At 50.6% G+C, this 19,139-nt stretch overlaps 1 protein-coding gene across 7 annotated transcripts in view; it reads right to left on the bottom strand.

Moving 5' to 3' along the window:
* RIMBP2 (RIMS binding protein 2) overlaps positions 1-19,139 on the bottom strand; it is a 103,710-nt gene that overhangs the window by 81,466 nt on the left and 3,105 nt on the right. For all 7 annotated transcript variants that reach the window (XM_075533786.1, XM_075533789.1, XM_075533790.1 and 4 more), the window contains exon 2: positions 13,803-13,928. The gene's annotated coding sequence lies outside the window, so the exon portion shown is untranslated. The remainder of the gene's footprint in view (positions 1-13,802; positions 13,929-19,139) is intronic.

Raw genomic sequence — 19,139 nt, 5'->3', positions numbered from 1 at the left:
ACTGCAGGCCCCAAGTTCCCCACACCACTCCTGCAGGTCTCCAGATCCGGTGGTAACTTGGGCAGCCACTGCCCAGCCACTAGGAGCCACCAGGAAACAGGAAGAGCAGCCAGGACCCGCATTCTCTCATTGCACAGCCAGCACCTATGAGCAGAGTTGTCATGGAAACACACACACACACAGAGACATGCTGACAGGCCGGCCTAAGGTAGAACATGAAACTGCCCGTAGCTGTGTCCCTCCAACCATCTCCTCTACTTTTCCTGTACTCTGAGATGCTGCCCTGTTGCCTGGTTACTAATGGGCAGAGGGCAAGCCTACGGGCTGGGAGTGGTGGGCAGAGGCCATCATGACCTTGGCTCTGTGCACTCAGGGGTGGGGAGAGTCAGGCAGGCATGCTGGCACATACCGGCTGCCTCACACACAACAGAGTCCTGTGTTTCCCAGTCCCACCTGCTCCTCACCATCCATGCTCAAGTGTGGCCCAACGGCACGCCACCTCACCTAGGGTCCCCTGGCCCCCTACCAGTGGCCAGCCCCAACAGTACTCTGTGCTGGCCCCTAGTCATCCCTGAGCTTCTCTGTAGATGTAGATCTACAGACCTTCCTTCTGAGTCTGTTAGTCTGGAAGTTCCACTGAAACCTGCCAGGCAGGGTGACCCTGCTTGTATTTGAAATGTCAGGCATGATGGCCTCCTAGCTGTTACCAAAGCCATGGAATCTCGGCTTCCCGCTGCCTGAGAGGCAAGCACCGGACATCACAGACCTTCAGGACCCTGCGTGTCGCCCAAGAGGCCCAGGACAACACTGCCGGGTCCTGTAACAGCAGCTGGCACAAAGACATCGCCATCCACAGAGCCTGTCCCTTAGTGTCTGTATCCCTGAGAAAGTCAAAGTGGAATGGCAGAAATGTAATTGCTTTGGTGAGAAGAGTAATGACATATAGAGCCCCCTTCAAGAGCCACTGTAGCACAAATAGCATTAAGTGGAGACGGTCAGGCCTGGGGCTGAACCAGACATGAGATGGAGGCATCTGTGTGCGGATGGGCAGCTCATCCACTCATGGCCACAGAAGCGGCCTCTGCTCAGAGCCACCATGAGCTGCCCGCCACAAAGCAGTGCCTGAAGGTACAGCTGCTGCTGTCTGGTGCCCTCAAGTCATCTCCTCCTCACAGTGACTCCGTGTGCAATGAAGCGCCAGCCCCACAACCTTCCCTATATTAAGGCCAGGGTGACAGCCAAAATCCACCCATCTCTTTAAGGACCTTCCTCTCTACTGACCCTCTATCTGCTTCTCTGGGGACTGGCCAATCCCGATGGAGCACATGTCCCAAGTGAGGTGAAGGCACACCTCTAAGGAGCATTCTGGCTGCACTTCGTCCAGGAAAGTGTTTGTTCTTCTGGCTGTCCATGGTTCTTCCAGTGTCCCACACCTCAACCACTGGCAGCCTGCCTTTGAAAACACCTGTGGTCCTCACACTCACATCCTTGCTCCATAACACCTTAAAGAGTGTGTGCAGCAGGTCTACCCGGCGTAGTACGTCACTGATGCCTTGCCTACGTCTACAGGTGCTGATGAGGATCGCACAAAAGGAAATCCTGGACAACTTCAGTCTTCGCCCCGTTCACCAATCACGAGGTTGCTTCTGGTCCAGATGTGAGGATGTTCCTTCTGTTGGATCATAATCCATGCTGCAACCTCAGTAATTTCTCATGTTACAGCCAAGCCCTGGGGTTCCCAGCCTTCACCCTTTTTGCCCTCTCTGTAGACCCACCAGCAATGGAGGATGCCAGTTACCCTTGAAGGGCCCCCAGAATCCAGTGACCTCACACACAAGGGAGCAGGACACTGCCTTGTCCCTCCCCATGACCAGCTGCAGATCCCACCACGACCTTGCTAAGGTTTTCATGGGCTGGTTTTAAGAACTGATCACCAGGCCTTCTTTCCTAGTGCATCTTAGTCAGGAAGCTCCGCTAAGACCCAGTCGCATGAAGTGCACTGGCTGGGAATTGAGTCCACGTGTCCTACAGGGATGGTGACGGCTCTACCCTGCATCTCCAGTGCCCCCCGCATCGACTGCTTGCTCATTCTGCCCCCACAACAGACTGGGGTTTCTCACGTACACACACATATTGAAAGAGAAAGCGGCTTCAACCCTGAAGCCACGGGTCTCGTGTGCTGGTCGTACTTGTTTTTCCTGTTAAATATCCCAGTAGACACTTGGCTCCAGATGGGTTTTGCTCGTCATGCATGTCCGTTTCGTTATCTGTAGATGGCGCAGCACCGGGCAGCCTCTCACTCTGTTGTACGCAGGGCTGCTATGAGTCGCAACCAGCACCCAAGGGTGGCACACTGGGAAATGCCGGGTGAGTTGGTGAGTTTGGTAAAGACTGCACCTAGCAGCTCATCACAAAAACTCTGGAAATGCAGAGAAGGCCAAGTATCTCCCCGAACCCTCCCCATTCCCTATGTGGTGTCCTCCAGCTCCCGCCTGGCAGCTCTGAGGGTCTGAGCACCATGCTTGTCTCGGAGCAGGTGACAAGGGCTGGAGTACAGGCTGTGGTGGGGCTGATTCTTCCCAGGCAGAGGGGCCCTGTCTGTCAAAAAATATTTACTGTGGAGCAGCTCTAAGGACAAGGACAGCTGTGAGCACACCCCCCCACACCCCCACGTACACCTGCGAGAGCCACAAAAGCACAGGGCAGAGGGAGTGCAGACGACGCTAGCCCCAGGACACAGCACAGCATGCTAACCCTGTGGCCTCACAGGACACAGCACGGCATGCTAACCCTGTGGCCTCACAGGACACAGCATGGCATGCTAACCCTGTGGTCTCACAGGACACAGCACGGCATGCTAACCCTGTGGTCTCACAGGACACAGCACAGCATGCTAATCCTGTGGTCTCACAGGACACAGCATGGCATGCTAACCCTGTGGCCTCACAGGACACAGCACGGCATGCTAACTGTATTGGACAGGGTTCTCTAGAGAGACAAACCAGCTTGCTAGTAATTATATATAAATATATTTATAAAGATATATAATTCAAAAAATAAACCATTAAATAATATACAGATAGATAATACAAGAAATTAACAGTTAAATTATAAAGCAGTGAGACACTAGCAGTCCTTCAAATATTGAGGGCTGCCAGTTGCCAGTCCCCTTCTGTAGAGAGAGCTGGGCTATATATACCCAGGCAGCAAACAGCAAGGCAGGTCCCCAACTGTCATCAACTGTCAGTCCCCAGCTCCAGAGATGAACATTCCAATCATGTGGGCTTAAAGGGACCTCAACTTACAGCGACACAGTCCACAGGCTAGGCATCCCACAGGTAGTGTACCCCTTTAAACTGAGGCACAGAACAACCAAGGTGAGGCTCACCGAGCCATTTATCGCTCTGCCCTTCAATTAATCCTACTTGTGTTTATCGGCCAGGCTAGCACGATAAATTATAGCAATCCACCCCTTGCCAGCCTGGCACCTGTACACAATTCTTTACCCATACATACTTATATAATTTCCAGATATTAATGAAATCACACTTACACTTATCATCAATCATCTATCATACATATAAATGAAAACACACTGAGTCAAATTATATCTAACATACTTGAACAAAGGATATATATTCAATAATCACACAAAGAAAATACATTGATAATTACAAGCCTCGCTTTTGCAACTGATCACGTGGTCGTAATTGATAGGTAGAACTACCTTCTACTGCTACCCATTCTGTATTACCTTTGCCCTCACCAAGCACCTCAGCTGGCTGTGGTTTTTGGCTTGGTGGGGTGACCCAGACCTTCATTCCTGAGGGGTCTGGGTCATTATAAGTCCTGTTAGGATTGGGTTGCTGCATGGTAACACTAAGAGTCGGCCTATGGGATCTCCTGGATTTCAGACATATTCTTCTTTACCTCCATTATGTAGTACCAGTCCAATTTCTTCTTGGTAATCAGGATCAATCACACCACTTAGTACGGTGACACTCTTCCTGACCTGTTGATCCAAAGGCATGAGAAGTCCAAAGTGCCCAGGGGGCATTCTCAGCTGCCAGTTCAGTGGAATCTGTGCTGTGTTTCCAGGTGGGAGAGTTCATTTCTTCGGACCAGGACCTCCAGGCCTGAGGAACACAGGGTTGCTGGGACAGGAAGCAAAAATGCTGCAAGGGGATCACTAGGAGTAATAGTGAGTGGTGCCACTCCAGCTTCCACCCCTTGGTTCCTGGACCCATGAGTTCTGGCTATTGGAGACACAGCACCATATATTGGCCGCTGGTTTAGAGCATATACAGCTTCCTGGAGAACATTGCCCCAGCCCCGCAAGTTGTTGCCATCTAGTTGGCACCGTAATTGTGTCTTTAGGAGCCCATTCCATCGTTCTATCAAACCGGCAGCTTCAGGATAATGAGGAACATGATACGACCAGTGGATTCCATGGGAATGGGCCCATTGCTGCACTGTATTTGCTGTAAAGTGAGTTCCTTGATCTGAAGCAATGCTATGTGGGATGCCATGCCAGTGGATGAGGCATTCTGTAAGTCCACGAATAGTAGTTTTGGCAGAAGCATAACGTGCAGGTAAGGCAAATCCATATCCAGAGTAGGTGCCTATTCCAGTAAGAACAAAACGCTGCCCCCTCCATGATGGAAGTGGTCCTATGTAATCAACCTGCCACCAAGTTGCTGGTTGATCTCCCCGAGGAATTGTCCCATATCTTGGACTTAATGTTGGTTTCTGTTGCTGGCAAATGGGACACTCAGCAGTGGCAGTGGCCAAGTCAGCCTTGGTGAGTAGAAGTCCATGTTGCTGTGCCCATGCATAACCTCCATCCCTGCCACCATGTCCACTTTGTTCATGTGCCCATTGGGCGATAACAGGGGTGGCAGAGGAAAGAGGAGGACCAGTCTCCACAGCGCGTGTCATCTTATCCACTTGATTATTAAAGTCCTCCTCTTCAGAGGTAATCCTTTGGTGAGCGTTCACGTGAGACAATTAACTTTACTTTCTTGACCCATTCAGAGAGGTCTATCCACATACCTCTTCCCCACACCTCCCTTGTCACCAATTTTCCAATCATGGTCCTTCCAATTCCCTGACCATCCAGCCAAGCCATTAGCCACAGCCCATGAATCAGTATATAATCTCACATCTGGCCATTTTTCCTTATATGCAAACTGAACAGCCAGGTGCACTGCTCGAAGTTCTGCCCATTGGGAAGATTTCCCTTCACCACTGTCCTTTAGGGAGATCTCAGAAAGGGGCTGTAGTGCTGCTGCTGTCCACTTATGAGTGGCACCTGCATATCGTGCAGAGCCATCCATAAACCAAGCATGACTTTTTTGGTCTTCACTTAAAGTATGGTAAGGAACTCCCCAGGAGGCCATAGGTGCAGACTGGGAGAAAGGAGGCAATGTGACAGGAGTGGAGACTGTTGGCATTTGGGCCACTTCTTCATGCAGCTTACTTGTTCCTTCAGGTCTTGCTTTGGCCCGATCTCGTATATACCACTTCCATTTAACAATGGAGTGTTGCTGCGCATGTCCAACTTTATGATTACGTGGGTCAGACAATACCCAGTTCATGATAGGTAATTCAGGCCTCATGGTGACTTGGTGGCCCATGGTGAGGCGTTCAGTCTCCACCAAGGCCCAGTAACAGGCCAACAGCTGTTTTTCAAAGGGGGAGTAGTTGTTTGCAGAGGATGGCAAGACTTTACTCCAAAATCCCAATGGTCTACGCTGTGATTCACCAATTGGGGTCTGCCAAAGACTCCACACTGCATCTTTATCTACAACTGACACCTCTAGCACCATTGGGTCAGCTGGATCATATGGTCCCAGTGGCAAAGCAGCTTGCACGGCAGCCTGAACTTATTGAAGAGCCTTTTCTTGTTCTGGGCCCCACTCAAAAATGGAGGCTTTTCGTGTCACTTGATAAATAGGTCGAAGTAGAACACCCAAGTGAGGAATATGTTGCCTCCAAAATCCGAAGAGGCCCATTCGGCGTTGTGCCTCTTTTTTAGTCATTGGGGGAGCTAAATGTAATAGCTTATCCTTCACTTTAGTAGGAATATCTCGACATGCCTCACACCACTGGACACCTAGAAATTTTACTGATGTTGAGGGTACCTGAATCTTTGTTGGGTTAATTTCCCAACCCCTTGTATGCAGATATTGTACCAATGAATCTAGAGTCTTTGATACATCCTCCTTAGTGGGTCCAATCAGGATAATGTCATCAATATAATGGACCAGTGTGACATTTTGTGGAATAGACAGGTGTTCAAGGTCCCTTCGGACTAAATTATGGCACAGGGCAGAAGAGTTGATGTACCCCTGGGGGAGAGTTGTGAAAGTATAGTGTTGCCCCTGCCAGGTGAAGGCAAACTGCTTCTGGTGGTCCTTTGAGACTGGTATGGAGAAGAAGGCATTAGCCAGATCAATAGCTGCATACCATGTACCAGGAGAAGTATTAATTTGCTCAAGCAATGTAATCACATCTGGGACAGCAGCTGCAATTGGAGTCACCACCTGGTTAAGTTTACGATAATCCACTGTCATTCTCCAGGATCCATCTGTCTTCTTTACAGGCCAAATTGGTGAATTAAATGGGGATGTAGTAGGAATCACCACCCCTGCATCTTTCAAGTCTTTGATGGTGGCACTGATCTCTACAATCCCTCCAGGAATGCGGTATTGCTTTTGGTTTACTATTTTCCTAGGTAATGGCAATTCTAATGGTGTCCACTTGGCCTTTCCTACCATGATAGCCCTTATTCCACATTTCAGGGATCCGATATGGGGGTTCTGCCAGTTACTAAGTATGTCTATTCCAATGATGCATTCTGGAACTGGGGGAATAACCACAGGATGGGTCCAGGAGTCCACAGGACCCACAGTGAGGCGTACTTGAGCTAAAACTCCATTGATAACTTGACCTCCATAAGCCCCCACTCTGATTGGTGGGCCTGCGAAACATTTTGGGTCTCCTGGAATTAGTGTCAGTTCTGAGCCGGTGTCTAGTAATCCCCGAAAAGTTTGATTATTTCCTTTCCTCCAATGAACAGTTACTCTTATGAAAGGCCGCAGGTCCCTTTGGGGAAGGCTAGAAGAAAGACTAACAGTATAAACCTTCAGTGATGTAGCAGGATCCTCCTTACAAGGGACCCGGCCTCCCCTTCATTCAAGGGGTTGTGGGTCTGTAAACTGGCTCAGGTCTGGGAATTGATTGAGCGATCGTGACTGTCTATTCTGCTGTTCACCTGATCTACCATTCTTTTGCCTGTAGAGATCACGTAAATATTTAGTAGGCTTCCCATCTATTTCATTCCTAGGGACACCGTGGCTAAGTAGCCAATGCCATAATTCTACACAAGACAGGTTGCTTTGATTATTATTGAAAACTTGTTGTCTATTATAACCACGCCCACCCTGTCTCTGTTGATTCAGTGCTGACACCTGCCCTCTATCATCACGGGGACCAATCAGCCCGATTGTGGGCAAATGTCGGAGTTCGCTTAGGGCAGTGCCCACTGTTAATCCTGGTGCACATAGAATAGCAATTACAGGAGTCTTAAGAGATGCTGGGGCCCACTTCACAAACTTGTTCCTTATGGCTGTGGTAAAGGGTATGTCTTCAGGACACCCCCTTTTTGGATCTATGGGAATATCTTGACATATCCATTCTAACAGACCAATTTCTCTAAGCTTCTGGATGCCTTCCTCTACAGTGTACCAAGGTAGGTCAGGTACTTCAAGTTGGTCTAATCTAGGCCATCTGGCAGTCCATGCTTCATTGAACCAACCAAATAAAGACTTAGATCCTTTTTTAGCCTGTCTCACAGAGACATTGAAAGAAGAGTCTGTGCTTAGGGGTCCCATATCCAGAAACTCAGACCGGTCTATTATTACATTTCGTGCACCAGTATCCCACACCCTTAGTAACCATTCCCAGGGGTATTCTCCAGGCTTTTGCTTGTACGTATTTGAGAACTCGAGAAGGTCTTTATGTGTGTAGCACACTTCTTCTTGGATAATCCTCTCAACCGCACCTTTAGGAGGTTTCTGAGACTTAACTTTAGTGACAGATCTAGCGGAAATAATGGGTGGTGAGGGTGTTTCCTGGGTGCTCTCAGCAATATCTTGCGAGGCATCTTCCTCAGGTAATGCTACTGATGCAGCCCCACCTGGCATATCAACTTGAATAGTTTGGCTAATCTGTTCAGGTGTTTCTAAGGACTCAATATCCTCTTCTTCTGGATCATCAGCCCACAGGTTCCCATCCCATGTTTCAGGGTCCCAACTTTTCCCAATTAATGCCCTTACTTTGGTTTCAGACACTACTCTAGATCTGCAATTCAACTGCCGTTGTAATTCAGCCACTCGTATAATGAGACTCTGGACCTGTTTCTCAGCAATGTCAGCTCTTTTACTAGAGAAGAGAAGGCTCTCCTTTGTAGCACAGATGGAAGTTTTCAAATATGTTAGTCTGCACCTGAGGCGTGCTTTTGAGGCTCTGAGATCATCCCTCTCCTTAATCACACTTTCCATTGTATGAAGGACCAGCCAACCAGCTTCCCTATACTTGTCATTATCACAAAACTCCTGGAAAATATCAAATATGCGATTGCCTAGAGCATCTCCTTTATTCAGCACGTCATCTACTTTAGGTGCTACTTTAGGTATTATCTTTGCTATTTCACACCATGGATTAGTACGGGTAGTAGACATATCCCCGTCAAGACTAAATAGGTTGGAAAACCAATTTAAGAAATCCATATTTATAGTTTACTTCTCTAGAAGCACTCCTGGTACCAAAATGTATTGGACAGGGTTCTCTAGAGAGACAAACCAGCTTGCTAGTAATTATATATAAATATATTTACAAAGATAGATATATAATTCAAAAAATAAACCATTAAATAATATACAGATAGATAATACAAGAAATTAACAGTTAAATTATAAAGTAGTAAGACACTAGCAGTCCTTCAAGTTTTGAGGGCTGCCAGTTGCCAGTCCCCTTCTGTAGAGAGAGCTGGGCTATATATACCCAGGCAGCAAACAGCAAGGCAGGTCCCCAACTGTCATCAACTGTCAGTCCCCAGCTCCAGAGATGAACATTCCAATCGTGTGGGCTTAAAGGGACCTCAACTTACAGCGACACAGTCCACAGGCTAGGCATCCCACAGGTAGTGTACCCCTTTAAACTGAGGCACAGAACAACCAAGGTGAGGCTCACCGAGCCATTTATCCCTCTGCCCTTCAGTTAATCCTACTTGTGTTTATCGGCCAGGCTGGCACAATAAACTATAGCACTAACCGTGTGGTCTCACAGGACAAAGCATGGCATGCTAACCCTGTGGCCTCACAGCCCCAAGACAGGCTCTGCGTTAGCAAAGCAGACAGCGGTGGACATGCAGGAGGGGCTGCAGGAGGTTTGTGGAAACATGGAATTGAGCTTCCATGAGCTTCTGGAAGACCCTTGTGTATTGTGTGTGTGTGTGTAAAGAGCGAATATTTATGCAAGTGTGTATACATGCGCATATAAACTAAATATATCTATATACATATAGATATATAGAGAGAATGGGTTCCTAAACTTATTTGGCCTACTGCCCCCTTTTCAGGAAAAATAAATCACTCAGTCCCCCCCACCCCATCCCTGCGCTTCCAGCAATTAAAATCATTTGTACTGTAGCCCATCACCCAGGATACAGCGCAGGCAACTGCATACAAGCGCCTGCTTCCTCATCATTCCAGCACTGCTCCCCAGGGGGTGGGATTGCCCACACTGGGAAACACTGTGTGTTTGTGTACACACATACATACACATATATATACATATATATCATTGAAAATTATGGACAGCCTTGAGAAGAATGGGGGTTCTAGAACACCACATTGTGCTCATATGAAACCTGTCCGAGGATCAAGAGGCAGTTGTGCAAACAGAACAAAGGCATATGTGCTCCAGGGCTGTCTCCTCCCACCACAGTGACTCCATCTGTAGGTTGAGGAAGTCAACAGAGAAGCTGGAGTCTATGAAGAAGAAGGAAGCGCCCGGGTTGCAGGGAGGCTCGCTAACAAACTGCAAGAAACAGATGACATAGCCTTGCTTGCTGAAAACACTTGCTTATGAAGGTCAAGAACTGCAGCCTACAGTGGGGAGTACAACTTGATGTGAAAAAGTAAAACAACCCCATAAGACAGAGTACAACCACTTACACCACAGTAAATGGGGGAAAGATTACAGTCGTCATGGATTTCGTCTTGCTGGGATCCAGTCAATGCTCATGGGAGCAACAGTCCAGAGAACAAAGGGCACATTGTATCGGGTCAATGTGCTGCAGAAGACCACTTTAGAAGGAAGAGCAAGGAGGTTACCGTGAAAGCTAAGGTGCGCCTGACCCAAGCCAACATACTTCCAATCGCCTCATGCATGTGAAAGTTGGACCTTGAATTAGGAAGAATCGATGTATTTGAACTGTGATGCTGGAGAAGACTATTGACAGTGTCATGGGCTGCTAAAAGAACAAAGAGATCTGTCCTGGAAGAAGTGCAGCCATAGTGCTCCTTAGAGGCAAGGATGGCGAGACTTTGTCTCACATACTTTGGGCGTGTTGTCAAGAGACCAGTCTCTGGAGAAGGGCACCATGCTTGGCAAAGTGCAGGGGCAGCCAAAAAGAGGAAGACCTTCGACAAGATGATTGACACAGTGGCTGCATCGAAGGTCTCAAACATAAGGAAAGTTGTGAGGATGGCCCAGGAGCGGGTGGTATTTCCTTTTGTTGGGCATAGATAGGGTCTCTGCAGTCAGACCCACTGACTGCACCTAAGACCACCACCACCACCACCACCACCCCCACACACATACACACATTTTGGGGGGATATCTCATGGGGATTGTATTGTTTCGGGGAAGAACTGCATATGCACATGACACACACCTGGAGCCTCACGAGCAGACGTGAACAGAGGTACCTCCTAACCCCGGCAATGTTGATCACTGTGCCCACAGCACAGACAGGCTCCACACACGACAGAGCCATTCACCGCCAGTGCTGGTGATCATCTAGAGGCAAGCCATCCACACTCCCCCCAATGACCTCCGTCCAGTTCCTGCCTCGCCCCATCTCCCACTTGCCCCTAAATCCCCAAGGCTCCTCTCCCAGCCAGCGGGCTCCCCCTGACACAGCATCTGAGGCAGCCTGGCAGACCCTGTGCATCATCAATGCTGTTGGCCCACAGGCAGCATTCTGGATGGGCCCAGCTGACACATCCCGATGGGGAGAGGTCTGCCTCTAAGAGGAGCTGCAGAGGCGGCGGCAGGGATGCTTGTAGCAGAGAAATGGAGCCTCTTCTTTCAAAGCACAGACCACCCGCTGGTGTCTAAAAAGACACTCCACCTCATTAGGGAGATACGGACAGAAATGGCTGTGCGATAGCCCCTCGCCTCCCTTAGAACAGAGATGATCAAAGCCCAGAGGGCGAGAGGTGCAGGCTCATGGTCTTACATGGAGAAAGGACCCAGAGGTGGGTGGAAAGCAAGGTTAGCAGCGCTGAGGAGAGTCCCTGGGACCCATCCCTGGGGTGGCCATCACATGATCACCTGACCAGCAAACCAACCCTAGGCACGGATGCCCGGAAGAAGGGGCAGGTGGGGGAGAACATCTTGGTGCTCCTTGCAGCCCCAAGGTGGAACAGAACATGACACCCACCAGTAGTGCAAGGCGTGGGTCCTGACGCTTGTCCAGTACTGGCACAGGGGTGGCCCTCAGTGTCATGCGGTGTGTATGCAAACACGCTACAGGAAGTCAGTACGCCCATCTAAAGCCCAAGGTAAAATGCAGGGATCCCTATGGTCTCCTGAAGGCTGCCTGAACGACTCCCAGGGTGAGGGAAGTTGTGATGAGCCCCTCCTCCTCCCATTCACCCAGGTAGCCCCCTCCCCAGCCACCCGAGCCACTGGCTGAGGCCCCCACTCCAGAAAGGCACGTGGTCTGCTTCCTAATTGCTCTCCATCCGTGGTGAAGTAATTCAAACAGTCCCTTCCCTTCGGAAGTGAGAACAAGGGCTAAATTTAAACGCAATAAGTTAATGATGCATCTGCAATTCCAAGCAGCCAACAATCTATCAGAAAAATCAGCCCGTTCCAAATATAGGGCAGAGTCACACACACAGCTCCTCTCCGCAGCGGCCGGAGGACAAAAACCAAAACCGCCCAAGCAGCCAGTGCTCAAAATAGCCTGCCTGCCTCGCCCTGAGAAGAAGCAAGGGGCTTCTGGACCCCACAGGCCACGCAGGGAGCCTGGACTCAGAAACTAACAAACTTATAAAGGACGCCCGTCCCACCTCCACCCCTTGCCCCAGAGCTGTCCATGAGACAGGCCGAATCAGGCGACACCCGCACCCTGTGGCCAGTGGCACCTGAGGGAGACTGTGAGTGTGCCAGGGAGGAAGACAGGCACAAGGCTTGGAATTTCACCAGCACCTCACAGCACAATGATGAGTGGCTGCAGACCCTACATCAGCTGTCCCAGGAAACTGAAGGCAGGACACGTGAATGAGACTGCTTGGTGTGGAAGGAGCCCGCCAGCACATCCCCCCAAGTCCAGGTTCTCATCACCCCAACCTCACCGTCTCGCAGCTCCACCAGCAGTAGCATCACTTACCCCCTCCCCAGGCCCCCGACACACCCACCGGGATTCTCTGCCACGACTTCCCAGCCATCCTCCTCACCACCGTCACCAGGTCTGCCACACTCTGTCACCATCACCACCTCTGCCACCGTAACCCTACCTTAACACCACCTGTCCACCTGTTGACCACCATCATCACTCCTGTCACCATCATCACTGTCACCCCAACTCAGACCTCCACCATCACTTCTGTCACCATCATCACTGTCACCCAAATCCTAATCTCAACCAGGTGTGCCACCACATTCCCTGGAACCTGGGACTCACTCCTCTCTCTCAGAAGTTAAGTCTCAATGTCACACCCAGAGAGGGGACTGCAGGTCCTGGTGGTTCACCTTCTGCTTCGTGCACAAAGCATATGCCTGCTGGCATCTACCACACCTGGGGCCTAGACAGCCATTCCGGGTGAGGATCACTGTGGCGAGAAGCAAGGCGTTTCCCCATGCAAAACTACACAACCACCTGGCCAACTGCACCCCAGGAAAGTGTCTCCAGGCACTCAAGCCAAACCTACGCTTGCAAACAGACTGAGTGCGCCCACACACTAGTCCGTCAGCCATTCTCATCCTAAAATGGCAGCTCCGCCTCCACCTCCAGGTCACTGGAGTCATGCTTGTCACCTCCTCCCTCACTCCCACCCCAGTCAACCCCAGTGCCCGACAGCCCTCACTGCCCAAACCTGCAGATTCTCTTCACTTCCCCTACCCCCGCCGGGGCCAACCCCCTGGTACAAGCCTCCATAGTGAATCAATCATCTGGACAACGCTCTCCTGCTTCTCCTCTGCCCCACCTCCACTCAGCGCCCTGCAGCGCTCTCACACATGTCACTCTCGTCCCTGAACAGGCCACTGCTCCTTCAGCTCAGACAGGCCACAAGCACAGCACCCAGCCAGCTCTGCCTTGGCTGGGCCCTTGCAGCACAGCCTCCAGCCTCCCGGGGGAGCAGGCACAACTGGCTTTGCTGGTCACTCTCTCCTTCTCTCCGACCAACCTACCCCCAGCTGGCCCTCAGTGAACACACATCTTGTCTCGGGTTTTAAGAGCCAATGCAAGGACAGAGCTTCCAAAGGGCATCGGGACATCTTACCTGGTGATTTCCACGTTGGGCTTCTGCTCAGCTCGGGCACCGCAGGGAAATCCCAGGCCGGCCGGCCGGCCAGTCAAGTCTGTCCTCTGGACCTCCTGGTCTCAGGTATAGTGGGACATGGCTCACCTGCGGGGAGAAGCACAAGGAAATGACTACAGGTTGACTTTTCTGCCTCCTGTTCCCTCTCCAGTCCACAAGGCAGGGTTCATGCCATCTATTTTCCAAGTCAGAACATTCCAGGGTTCAAGTCCTGCTCTCACCAACCCGAGATGTCTTCACCAAACGTCCCGGTGTAGAAAAAAAGAAGAGCCACCCCCCCACCCGCACACAGAGCTTGCCCATGAGGCTTTGTGCAGAAGCACCGTGTTGCTGGATCTGCCAAGGAAAACTGGACACGTGGCTAATTATCCAGAATCACACAGTGGCCACACCATGGACTACAGAACCATGTAATGGACATGCCAGGACTACAGAATCAAATAACAGACATGTTGTGGAGACATCGTGGGCTACACAATCACACAGCGTACATGCCATGGGCCACACACACAGAGGAACAGAGCCCAGACCCACGTCTGTCTGTCTGTCTCTCTCTCTCTCTCACACACACACACACACACACACACACACACACACACACACACACACCACTGCATTCCCTTCATCATGGAAGCCTGGATGACCCCAGGGGGGTTATAAGGAGCTTGAGGAGGGGTCAGACAAGTCCTGAAAATCACAGCACTACCAGCAAGCCCACCCCACAGACTCCTGGGGCCCCTCCCAGGCCCACCCCAACAGACTCTCTCGAGGGGGAGGGGATCCTCCCCGTCTTCCCTTAGACCCCCGAGGTGGCACACGCCATCAGAAAGTCTCAAGTCCTTTCTCTCTTCCCTCAACTCTGATCGTTTCACATCTCCTTAGAATCGCAGAGTAGACGGAAGTATCTTGATCTTCTCAGAGAACTGACAAACGCCTTCCACTCAAGTCAACTCAGCAAAGACGGGGAATAAAGAGAGTATCTACAAAGCAACACACCACACAGTCTGTGGGAGCAAATGTTAATGTACTTCAATGGATCAGACGTTTGCCGAGTGCCTCTCAAGTTCATGGTGGTGGTTAGATCCAGAGATAATAAAACCACGTCCATGCAGCCCTCACCACCTTGGGGTCCACACACGGATGCATGATGGTCATGTGAGCTAGACTGGGATGAGGGCCAGTGGGACCCAAGGGGAGGTGGGAGGGGAAGGCATCCAGACAGGAGACAGGAGGGAGATCTCTGGTAACTAACTGCACTCAGGATGTGTAGGGACCAGGTGGCCTTCACGGTAGAGAGGTGCCACAGGGAACAGTGATGATGAGAATCTACCTGCCTGTGGAGACCCGCCCCAGCCCCACATGCAGAGATCAGAGGCTCAGAAACCCACTTCACCCATCCTACAGCCAAGCTACCCATAGTCCCGCCCACGGCACAGCCTGCTCCACGGGGTTTTCTGTGGCTACTTATGGGTGAACACCAACTTCCAGCCTGTGGGTTTACAGTCCCTCAGGGTCTCCTCCAGTGAGGCCGAACCTAAAACAAGCACACTCCCATCCAGTCATGTGGCCCCCAGCAACCCTGTAGGGCAGGGCATAACTGGCCCCTGTGGGTTTCTGAGACTGTGACTCTACAGATACAGCGACCTTCCTCCTCCAGAGTAACTGGTAGTCGAACTGCCAACCTTGTGGTTTTCAAAAGGCAAACAGGATTTTCCCCTGAAGGTCTTCCCTTCAATGTCTAACACCTGGTCTCCCAGCAGTTATGGGTGGGGCTCGGGATTTCTCTCTAAGCCCCTTAGTCTACCTTGGTTTCAAATAAACAAACAAAAAACCTGTTCCTTTCAGGCAATTCCTATCACTGTCCAAATTCTTCAATAGCCTGTCCCCAGTATCCCAGGGCTGAAGCTTGATGTAATGAGTCTTCATTTCACGTTGGACCTCTGGCCATCTACATGCAGATGCCAAGTCCAGTCCACAGCAGGCCAATCGTCAAAACTGTGGCAGTGTCTATCAGCTCAGAGTGGAGCCTCTTTCTCCTCGTTTGGGCAGGCTCTGGTCATCTGGGCCATAGCCATCCATGCTGGGTCAACTGGCACCAGCTGTAAGCTCTGAAAATTGACACACCTCCCACTGCCCACACTCACTCTGCCACCGGGACTCCCTGACATTGTCTTTGTGGAAGTCAGTCAGTGTGGACAGCAGAAGCTCAATGAAACGATCAAGCCTAGCCCAAGTGAGACTACCACTGACACCCACACGGGTGGCAGGAGCAGGTTCTAAAAATCCTCTTATGTCAGCAAGCCTCCAACACAGGAGAGAAAGTCAACGCACCCACAGGAGCCTGGGGGTGGGGGAGGGGGGCTGGGGGAGCACAGCCAACCAGAGAAATGTAAAAGGCAACCTGCAAGGATCGCACGCCTGAACCAAAAGCAAGATGCTTTAAAAAGACAACCGGGGACCAAAAAAGACATAGTGTAAAATGACGTTTAAACGGAGCATTTGGAAGATAAAGTTGACAAAATCCCCTAAAGTGACAGTAACTAGGAAAGAAAAAGAGTGGCTTTAAAGATCAATCCAGATGGTCCATTTTTTTACTTTGAAGATTCCCGGAAAGAAAAATGGTGGGTTGGTTTAGTGAAATACTTGTCTGAGAACAGTTTCTAGAACTCAGAAAGGACCCCATAAGCACGTATGGGAGTCACGAGCCTTCACGAGATAAGAAGTCGACTCGGTAGGCCGGCCATAGTGGTGGTGCTTCTGGGGCTCTTGCCAAAGGCCCAAGAACCGGTTACAGGCATCGGTGGGTATCCTTGACAGCCATCCTAGAAGCCAGGAACGTGTGGACCTCCACGCAAAAGCATAAAAGAGGCTCAGATTCCTGGTGGCACAGAGACAACGATAGCCTTTCATCAGCCAACCTCCGCGTCTGGAATTCAACTCCAGTATCCCTCCCCCCATAGCTCAGTGTCCAGCCAGACAACAGACAGGTCTATAAGGGGAGAGTAAGTCTAGCGGGACCACACCTCAGCATCACCAACTGTTTGAGATCAAAAGGGACATGTTTATAAAGGGCACCCTTCAGAGAGGAGGGGGATGGAAATGGGACACGCGGGGGGAGGTGGGACACTGTGTAAACAGCAATCAGTGACCTGAAACAAGATGTGCATGGACCACCAAACAGCGGATCTGCTCTGTAAACCTTCACCTGATTCACAATAATAGTTTTGTTGGTCTGTTTTTTGTTTTCTTTTCCTTTCTTAATTCTTATCAATTACTAGTTCCAACTTAAAATTCTCTATCCAAACAAGTATGAAGGCAGAGACGAGAGCTTGCCATATATGTCTAAAAATTTTTAATATTCATTGTCATTGAGTCGTCTGACCCACAGTGACCCTATAGGACAGAGTAGAACTGTCCTGTGGGTTTCCTAAGCTGTTAACATTTCGAGAGCAGAGAGCCTCATCTTTGTCCCATAGAACAACAGATGAATTCAAACTCTGACTTTGTGGTTCCCGACCCATCAGGGATCCTCCTAAGGATAAAGACCCACCCAATTCCCCTCAGCACCATCTTTCATGGGGAATAACTGAAGACTACGCTGAGGTGAAATCAGCCTGTCCGCCCCAAAGAGAAAGTCACAAATTCTAAGGCAGGCCCAGGAGAGCAGCCCACACCAGTGCGAGGAGCTTCTGGAGTGCCCGCCTGGGGAAGGGAGACGCAAGAAAAGCTTCTGATGCAACCGAGGGTTTTCACTGCGTGACTGCGAGGGACACCGTTGAGAACAAGGCGATGTGTAAATCCAGGAAAACCGGAAAACTGGGCGCAGAAGGAAATGCTGCCAGGCGCACAGCCCCCGGTTGGTTTTGCAGCAGCTAGCAATGGGCGCACAGCAGCCGTGTGAGCATCAACAGGGAGCAGAACCAGATCGTGATTTCAACCATTGATCGAGGGAGTCTCTCATCAATTCTGACCCATAACGACCCTCTAGGACAGGAAAGAACTGCCTCAATGAGTTTCCAAGGTCAACATCACATGGAATCTGATTGCCAAATCTGTATGCCTCGAGGCATGTGGTGCATTCGGGCAGCATTTAACCACAAATGCCACACCCAAGGCCAGGCCAAGCTCATTCTCATCAGTTGGTTCAGACTCACAGCTACTTTACAGGATGGAGCAAAATGGGCCCAGAGGGTATACAAAGTGGTAAATCTTCATGGGAGCAGACAGCCTCATCTGTCTCTCTCACAGCTGCTAGTGGATTTGAACCAACAACCTTTCTGTTAGCAGCTAAGGACTTCAACAGTTGTAAATCCGGGTTCCTTTCCAGGGGACCTAACTTGCCCTACTCCAGGCCTCTCACTCACACCATGGGCCTCTGGGGCAGAGCCAAGTTTTGGGTGGGGGGGGAGGAGGCGGCTCTGTGCACACATGTCGAACTGCACCCCAGCCTCTTCCAACCAGACTTGGCAGTGAATGACCTGAGGGGGGGGCTAGAACTGCCTCCATTTGAGCTATCCTAATAGGAAGTGCATGTCTCACTTTTATGAAAAATGATGTCAGAAGCAGCAATATAGGCATGTTATGGAGGGTGTCTTGGATGGCCGCTTGCTTCTGGTGAGAGGGGCTGGGCAGTGGACCAAAGACAAGGCAGGGGATATGGGGCCTGAGGATATTCCTTCAGGCACAGGTAAGGAGCCCCGGTTCCTCAGTGGTGTCACTCCTGACTGCTAACCCAAAGGGAAGTGGTTCAAACCCACTATTCCACTGAACATGAGGCTGTCAGCTTCTGGGAAGACTGGCAGTGTGGAAACCCCATAGAGCAGCTCTCCTCAGGGCCCAGGAGGCCCCACACATCAGCAGCAGTGGGTGTGGCCTGGGGCTGGAGGGCCTTTTACATTGATTCTGGGCATGTGCCACAGAAAGTGTTAAGTGACATTAGAAGGCTGGAAACTCACGGAACCTGCACATAGGCAGCATAAGACTTCAGAGCAAACCAGTGCACAGGCTGAGTTTGGGTCTGGTCCCTCCCGCAACTACACAAAACATACAGCTACCAAGTTACAGCTTCTCTCCCACCGCGAACCACACCCCTGTCTACAGATCCACATTCCCACCCACAGAGACCCTACAGGGCTGGCTGGAACTGCCCTGCAGGTTTCCAGTCTGCTCCCATAGAGCAGCGGGTAGATTCAAACTGCTGACCTTGTGCTTAGCAGTCCGGCAGAGAACCACTGCGCCACAGGGCTCCCTTCCCTGGGAAAGGCCACCATACTCAGTAAAGAAGAAGGTCAGCAAAGG

The sequence above is a fragment of the Tenrec ecaudatus genome, chromosome 16 (genome assembly GCF_050624435.1).
Source record: "Tenrec ecaudatus isolate mTenEca1 chromosome 16, mTenEca1.hap1, whole genome shotgun sequence".
In the NCBI taxonomy this organism is placed as follows: domain Eukaryota; kingdom Metazoa; phylum Chordata; class Mammalia; order Afrosoricida; family Tenrecidae; genus Tenrec; species Tenrec ecaudatus.
Note: the sequence above shows the minus strand (reverse complement) of the source record. Positions and strands in the feature narration are given on the sequence as shown.